Genomic DNA, 8,324 nt, shown 5'->3' with positions numbered 1-8,324 from the left:
GGAGAACCAGCATGGGAACTCAGGTCTGTTTGACTTCAAAGCCCATGACCTTTTCCTGTGACAGTGTCACCTCAACTTCACATCTATACACAAGAACAATACCTTTAGTGGAGACACATTCAGGTGAATGTTTATAAAAAGGGAAAGCTTAACCCAAATTCAGGGCCAGAAGTTATAGTCAGAAGTACAGTCTTTTGTCTGAAATAAAATCTTTATTAGAGTGCTACCTTTCATTTAGACATAATATACTTGAAAATTTCAAGGATGAACAAATTGCAATCTGGAATTTTTGAGGACCTGCCTTACCTAATATTTTCATAGAATAATAGTTCTCCAAATGACACTGTTATTTAAACTGACAGTTAATTCCCTTTGCAGAAGAATTACAATAGGCCTTACATTTTATCTAATGAAGAATCCAATAAAAGCCACTTTCTGTTACAGACACCTGTCTAAATGAGAGTTTTCATTTATGTAGAGATACCCTGGACAAATTCTGTGGTTCATTTTCTACTGACCTCTACTCTTATTCCCCAGTAGAAATCATGGTGGTTTTCCTCCTTAGCTACTCCTTCCACTTGAAAAGTCTGCCCCTCTCTCCTCATTCAAAGCTGACTCATCTTCCTGAGCCCTCAGCTCCAAGCCTGATGCTTCTGTGACACCTTACACAGTTCTGCCCATTGTCCTCTTGCTGCCCCCTCAATGCCTCTAGCTCGTTATTGCCCAACAGAAATAGAACAGAAGCCGCAGATGCGAGTCACATATGTAATTACACATTTTCTAATAGCCACATAAAAAAGGAAAAAAAAAGAAACAGGTGATGTTAATTTTTACTAATATATTTTATTTAACCCAATATATCCAAAATATTATCATTTCAATGTGTAATCAATATAAAGTCATTTTTAAGATACTTTATACTCTTTTTGCTGACATGAAGACTTCAAAATGTAGACTATATTTTATGTTTACAGCATACATCTCAATTTGGATGAGGCACAAAGTACTTGGAAAATACATGTACCTAGCGGCCACCATACTGGAGAACACAGCTTGAGCCCCACCTCCTGTGGCATTTCTGTGGCATTTGTTGTGTATTCTGTGAGGCATGCCATTCTCAGGGTGGCATAGCGATGAAAAGAATGGATGAGTTTGACCCTTTGCCATTTACTAATTGTATGACCTTGGGCAATAGTCAACCTTTGTAAGCTTCATTTTCTTCATCAGCAAAATGGAAATGTTTTTATTGTAGCTACCATCACACTGGGCTATTGTGAGGAATGAACAAGATATGTGAAGTGTTGAACACAGGGCTTGGTACACAGTAAGGAATTTAATAAGTATTAGCCAGTAATGGTGGTAGTGATGGTAGTAGTATCTTCTTAATATACTTGCTTTTATCCTTATATTTTCTGTTCAAATGCTATCTCCCCATGAGGCCTTCTCAAAATGTTCAAGGTTGAGAGACTTTATTTTAGTAAGCATTATACTACATCATTGTTATCACAGTCAGCTTTGGATTTTTGTCATTGATACATGAACGTGTTCTGATCTTCCAATTTTAAGCTTCTCAAAGGCAGAGTCTCTGTTTTGTTTTTCTATCAAAGAAACTAGCATGATGTCTACCAAGGAATAAAATGTCAATACATATTTTTTGAACAAGTGAATGAAAATTACATTTTACTGCTGTTATTTTTTTCACATGTGGATATCTGGCCTCCCCAAAGGCAAGGGGCCAGATTTTAGAGTTATCCAATGAATTAATTACCAATGGGGGAAAAAAATCATCAGGATGTATTGATGATGAGAGATGAAAGAATAGAACCCTCAAGAATGGTTTCTGACTCCTGTGATTGTAGTACGAGAGGCATCTTTCATTGAGATATAGAGTTGGAGACATACCAGATTTGGGGGGAAATGCTGGTTATATTTTAGACATGTTGGATTTAGATTTCAGTGTGAAATCAAAGTATTTATATCCAGCAGGCAATTGCATATTCAGGTTTGGAGCTCAGAAGAGGAATAGGGAGTAGGGAATGGCTTTGACAGTAATCCTTTAAATGCTATTCTTTTGAAATCATGGGTGAGGACAAGATTCTAAGTTTCTGCCTTCAGCCATCTTCTCCTTTTCCTAAGAGAACACTATATACAAGAGTTGACCAGAGGAAGAACATGAGATGGAGACTGAGAAGGAGATGCCAGATATTCAGAAGGAGGTCCAGAAGGGAGTGGTGTGAGAGCAGCCCAAGGAGGAAGCCCTTAAGACTTCTTAAGACCTGGGTTTGCCAAGCTCATGGTTCAAGTTCAATTCCATTTTTAATTTCTGATTTCTTAGTCTTGTTTCCTTCTTCTTAGATGTCTTTCAATCTCTTACTGTTCTTTAGTTTCTGATGTTCATTCTCCCTGGTATAAGTCATAGTAATCCCTTTGCCTAGAGAATTTAAAGGACTTCAAGAAGTGGAATGCTGGCTTTGATTAATCTAAGTGACTTCCAGTAGCTGCCAATTTTGCCAATTAATGGTAATAAATCCATTTCATCTCCTGTTCAAGAAAACAAGGCAAGGAAAGAGATAAAAAAAAATTAAGTGGTGCCTACAACATTTGAATCACTGTGTTAGGACCTTTATGCACATTATCCTAATTGATTATTACCAGTCAATCTGTGAAAGAGATATTATCCCCATTTTCAGATGAGGAGATTATACTTTTGAGAGATGGCATATCTTACCTAATGACTGCAAAGTAGAAGTCAGACTTGAATTTGGATTTCTTTGACTTAGAAGTCCAGCCTCTGTCCCGGGCCTTCACCCAGTGATTTGATGGTGTCATTTTCACTTTACTAAGTATCCTATAGAAAAATAAATTTTTAGGACCGATGCCTTTTGGTAGAGCACTCAGCTTCTATATAAATGGAAGTTTGACTTTCCAATTGGGAGTTGCATGAGCTCTAAATTAACAGAGACCCAAGTAAATATATCCTGTTCATTAAAAGGTATGATGCATTGTTCTTCCCTGAAAGGCATAATTTTCTCAGGAGTGCTTTGGGTCTGAGTTCATTTCCTTTGAGCGTCTCCTTCTCAACAGGCTGTAATTTTAGCTCTTCCCTGGGAATGATGATTCAGATTTCTGAGGTTATAGCTAAATAAATGTCAAGCTCACATACTGCAGTGTCTGTACTCATTTCTACCTGACTGAAGGTTGAGGAGAAGCAACAGGATGCAAATCAGCACAACTTGTACATGTATAGTCAAGCTGGCAAATAAGTATCTTTCAATACCATGGCCAAGACTGGGAATCTTCTGAGAGTGCTCAGGTGCTGATGGCTTATCCATTGGAACAATTTTTGCCATTAGCCTTAGGCTTCTGCTGCTTCCATATAGGAAGATGAGCCAAGTAGAATTGGAAAACAGGTTTGTGTTGGGTCTTCCCTCCTACACCTCTTATAGTTGTTCTCGAATGGCTGTATGTCCAGGTTGCTTGGGGAATATCCAAAAATCCCAAAGTCCAGGCCACTCCTCAGCACCATTACAGTAAAATCGTGAGGAGGGGTGGAGAGACTCAAGACTCAGTATTATTAATGCTTCACAGGTGATTCCAATGTGCAGCCGGGGCTGAGACCCACTGTTTTCAAAGTTTTAGGTCTAGGAAAATGGTTTTCAACTCTGGCTGCACATCAGAATAATCTAGACAAGTATTAAAAATACATACTGTCAGTTCACACTCATGATTTAATTGGTCTATGGTGGAGCTGAAGCATCAGTAGTTTTAAGGAACTTTCCAAGTAATTCTAATATTCAGCAGGGGGAGAACCACTATTCCAGAACTGAGTTTTGAGCAGTGGTCCCCAGGCTCCTTCTCATACTTGAAGGCATCTATGAATCCCTTGGAGATCTTTGGATTAAAATACAAATCCACCTCACCACCAGAGATGCTGATTTAGTTGATATGAGGTAGGGCCTATGATTTTGTCATTTGTAACAAGCTCCCGTGGGATGCTGCTCATTCCCAGATCACTCTGTAAGCAGCATTGGCCAAGCATCTACCTTACCATGATTTTGCCACTAAGCCTTCTGGTGGGCTAGGTATGGGTTGGCAAATGGGAATACCCTCTTTCCCCTTTGGATGCCTGGCAGATATCTCTTAGTCATCAAGTACATTGACTTGAGAGTCACAGGTTCTTGAGTTTGTTCTCCAGTTCTGCTCCCATGCTTTCTTGCTATGGGATATAGGCCAGGGCAAGAGAGATTATTTATGTCTCCTTAACTGTAAGATGGAGATGATAACAGCACCTACTTCATAGAGTTACTGTAAGGATTAATAGAAATGCTACATATAAAGTTGTAGCTAAGTGTTTGACATATTCTAAGTACTCAATAAGTGGTAACCAATACAGCTGTGCGTCCATGACATCCATGGTATATTAGGTTTTTCAATATATTTTAGCTACAAGACCTTTCTTTTAACTGTAACTTACATGGAAGCTCTATATATGCAAACTAGATAAGGTTAAATCCATTTTTAAAGTAGAGATGTGTGCCCAGCACCTGGAATCCCTCTGCTTCTCCTCTAGTCTTCCAAACACTTAGCCAAGGCAGTAGATGTGCTATCTTCTTTGAATGTACCAAGTCTAGTCCAACCTACTCATTTACAGAAAAACCCATAAGTGACCTACCCAAGATTATGCAACTGGTAAATGGTAGAGCCTACTTCTGACCCTTGGGACTTGGTTTTAGTAAGTTCTTTTTGGTCACCAAATGATAGCGGAATTAGAACTAAGGGCAACACTACTAGATCTGTGTTTTTCTGAATAAAAAGGGACTTCATTATTAACTGAATTTTAATCTTATGATCAATACATGTTTACAGTAAGAAAAATAATTAAAGACAAAGGGAAAGTGTAAGCCTCTCTCCCCATTTTTATGACTTCCATCCCCATTTCTAAAAGCCAACCATTGTAAATAGTTACTTGGATGTTTTTCAGAATTTTTAAACATTTATACAGAGTGATAATATATAAAATATATAAAAATATATAAATATATATATTCTTTTATACCAATGGAAGCAAACCATATCTACTCTTCGGTTTCTAGCTTTTATTTCACTTAGTTATCTCACTAATCATTCCACTGTATATGTATTTATAAAATTATCATTTTTCGTGGTTACAAGAGATTCCTCTTTTTTTTTTTAAATTAGCCCATCTTCTTGGGGATGAACATGAGACTGCTTATCGTTTTAGCTGTGGCTATGCTTACACATTTGAGTAACTACTTCTAGATTCCCAGAAGAAAAATTTGTAGGGTGAGTACACTCGCACACCCTGTGTTCCTTCAGTTTTGCCACACTGCACTGCAATTTTCTTCCATGGGCCTGTGAGTTAATCACCTTTGGGAAAAAATAAAGGAACTTCCACGGCTGAAATGCCAGACTCCATCCACATTAGACTTTTCATCTTGGTCCAGTTTGTAGAGGCTGAAAGTTCCAGCACTAGCTGTGGGCCTTCTGTTCTAAGGACTAAATGGAGCAAATGTTCTACCCTCGATTCCCACTGGGCAACTAAACAGATATTTACAGGCCCAAATTGCTCATGTATCATTCACCTTCCCCCAGCCTCTACTCACTCAGTCTCTTTTGGCCAACCAGTAACTGCAATGTCTCCAAAAAAAGCACAAAATGCCATGACTTCCCATTAATAATTTTCTCTGTCTGCTCTGGGGGTTGGCCTCAAAATGGAGGTGTCTGAAACATGCACCCTGATCTATGAAATTTCTAGTGGACAAAGTTGTTCAGTGATTTTTCAAATAATGCAGCTAGAAAGGGAGAAATGGTTTAAAGCCATGATTAATGCCACTGTATCCCCGGATGCCTTACTTCCTCAGCTCATCACTGTAAGTAATTACCTGCCTGATCCTGGACAAGTTCTTCTGTTTGGCTCAAGTCAGCTATTGATCATTTATTTAAGAATTGCATACTCCAGGGAAGGTGGAAAAAAGTCTCCAAATTAATTTTTTTGAGCCCACAGTGGTCATGAATAAATATCTCTCATTCAGACAATTTACATCAGCAACTGCTTAGCAGTGGGAATTTGTTTACCACTTCTGACCTGCTCCTCTGAAAATTGGTTTTCTAACCAGTCTGTGAGTGGCAGTTTTAAATTGACACATTAAATTTTCAAAATCATATTTGACTTACTGTCTCCTGCTCACAGTGTCGCTCAGTGCTTCGACAGATACACATGCTGGTGTTCCGGTTATAAAACTAGAAGGCTCCCAAGGCTTTTCTTTTGGGAGCACGTGCTTATCTCACAGGTTGGGACTCCAGCTAATAGTTTCCTTAACTGGAGGATGCAGGCATGTGGTGATTTTTGAGCAATCATAGTATGAAAAATAAGCAAAAAAAAAAAAAAAAAGCCATCCAAGCAGGTTTTTTTTTTTTAGAACTAGTGGAGTTCATCAAGATAAAAAACTTCTGCACAGCAAAGGAAATAGTCAACAAAACAAGGAGGCTACCCACAGAATGGGAGAAGATATTTGCAAATGACACTACAGATAAAGGGCTGGTATCCAAAATCTATAAAGAACTTCTCAAACTCAACACCCAAAAACAAATAATCAAGTCAAAAAATGGGCAGAAGGCATGAACAGACACTTCTCTGAAGAAGACATAGAAATGGCTAACAGACACATGAAAAAATATTCATCATCATTAGCCATCAGGGAAATTCAAATGAAAACCACATTGAGATACCACCTTATACCAGTTAGAATGGCAAAAATGGACAGGGAGAGAAACAACAAATGTTGGAGAGGTTGTGGAGAAAGGGGAACCCTCTTACACTGTTGGTGGGAATGCAAGTTGGTACAGCCACTTTGGAAAACAGTGTGGAGGTGCCTCAAAAAATTAAAAATAGAGCTACCCTATGACCCAGCAATTGCACTCCTGGGTATTTACCCCAAAGACACAGATGTAGTGAAAAGAAGGGCCATATGCACCCCAATGTTCATAGCAGCAATGTCCACAATAGCCAAACTGTGGAAAAAGCCGAGATGCCCTTCAACGGATGAATGGATAAAGAAGATGTGGTCCATATATACAATGGAATATTACTCAGCCATCAGAAAGGATGAATACTCAACTTTTACATCAACATGGATGGGACTGGAGGAGATTATGCTAAGTGAAAAAAGTCAAGCAGAGAAAGTCGATTATCATATGGTTTCACTTATTTGTGGAACATAAGGAATAGCATGGAGGACATTAGGAGAAGGAAGGGAAAAATGAAGGGGGGGAAATCGGAGGGAGAGATGAACCATGAGAGGCTATGGACTCCGAGAAACAAACTGAGGGTTTTAGAGGGGAGGGGGTTGTGGGGATGGGTTAGCCTGGTGATGGGTATTAAGGAGGGCACATACTGCATGGGGCACTGGGTGTTACACGAAAACAATGAATTGTGGATCACCACATCAAAAACTAATGATGTATTGTATGGTGATTAACATAACATAATAAAATAAAATTTTAAAAAAAAAAATCGATAATGCATTGTGATGGTGGGTAGGTGGGTAGGGGCGGAGCCATCACCAGAAGTAGAATGCTGGAGGCAGCGGAAGCTCTGGCAGCTCAGGACCGAGTGCAAGTCACAGAATCAGCATGATTCTTCAGAGGCTCTTCAAGTTCTCCTCTCTCATTAGGTCTGCAGTCTCAGTTCATTTGAGGAGCAACATTGGTGTTACTGCAGTGGCATTTAATAGGGAACTTGATCCCGTACAGAAACTCTTCATGGACAAGATTAGAGAATACAGAACTAAGCTACAGGCATCTGGAGGACCCGCTGATACTGGCCCAGAGCACCAGCAAGACCTAGAGAGGGAGCTTTTGAAGCTTAAGCAAATGTATGGTAAAGCAGACATGAATACGTTCTGGACTTCACATTTGAAGTTCCTAAATTTGAAGTTATCGAGAAGCGCCAGTCCTGAAAAAACCATGTAAAATTTATTTGGTAATTTGACCTAGATTAGTTGTACAACTGGATCAGAATAAACATACATTTCTCAACTGTCAAAAAAAAAAAAAAAAAAAAAACAAAGAACTAGTTAATGTTTATTTTCACTGGAGATCCCTAAATGTGAATCTTTATGAGCACTGTATAGTATAAAGCTGCTTCTAATATTTTTAAAAAATATGTCTAAATATGCAGCCTGAGTCAGAAATATTGCCATGAGAAAGAAAGAAGCCTTCTTCTTTATAGTGTATGAACTCGTGTGTGTGTGTGTGTGTATGCACCCACCTGCTTTCCAAGTGTTAGGCAATTTTAGTGTTGG

The 8,324-nt window shown here is 38.9% G+C and overlaps 1 pseudogene; it reads left to right on the top strand.

The window, feature by feature from the left end:
• The first annotated feature begins 7,540 nt into the window (after positions 1-7,540).
• On the top strand, positions 7,541-7,979 carry LOC116644030 (annotated as a pseudogene).
• Positions 7,980-8,324: the final 345 nt, after the last annotated feature.

The sequence above is a fragment of the Phoca vitulina genome, unplaced genomic scaffold (genome assembly GCF_004348235.1).
Source record: "Phoca vitulina isolate PV1807 unplaced genomic scaffold, GSC_HSeal_1.0 scaffold28, whole genome shotgun sequence".
In the NCBI taxonomy this organism is placed as follows: domain Eukaryota; kingdom Metazoa; phylum Chordata; class Mammalia; order Carnivora; family Phocidae; genus Phoca; species Phoca vitulina.
This window is presented reverse-complemented; position numbering and strand designations above follow the sequence as displayed.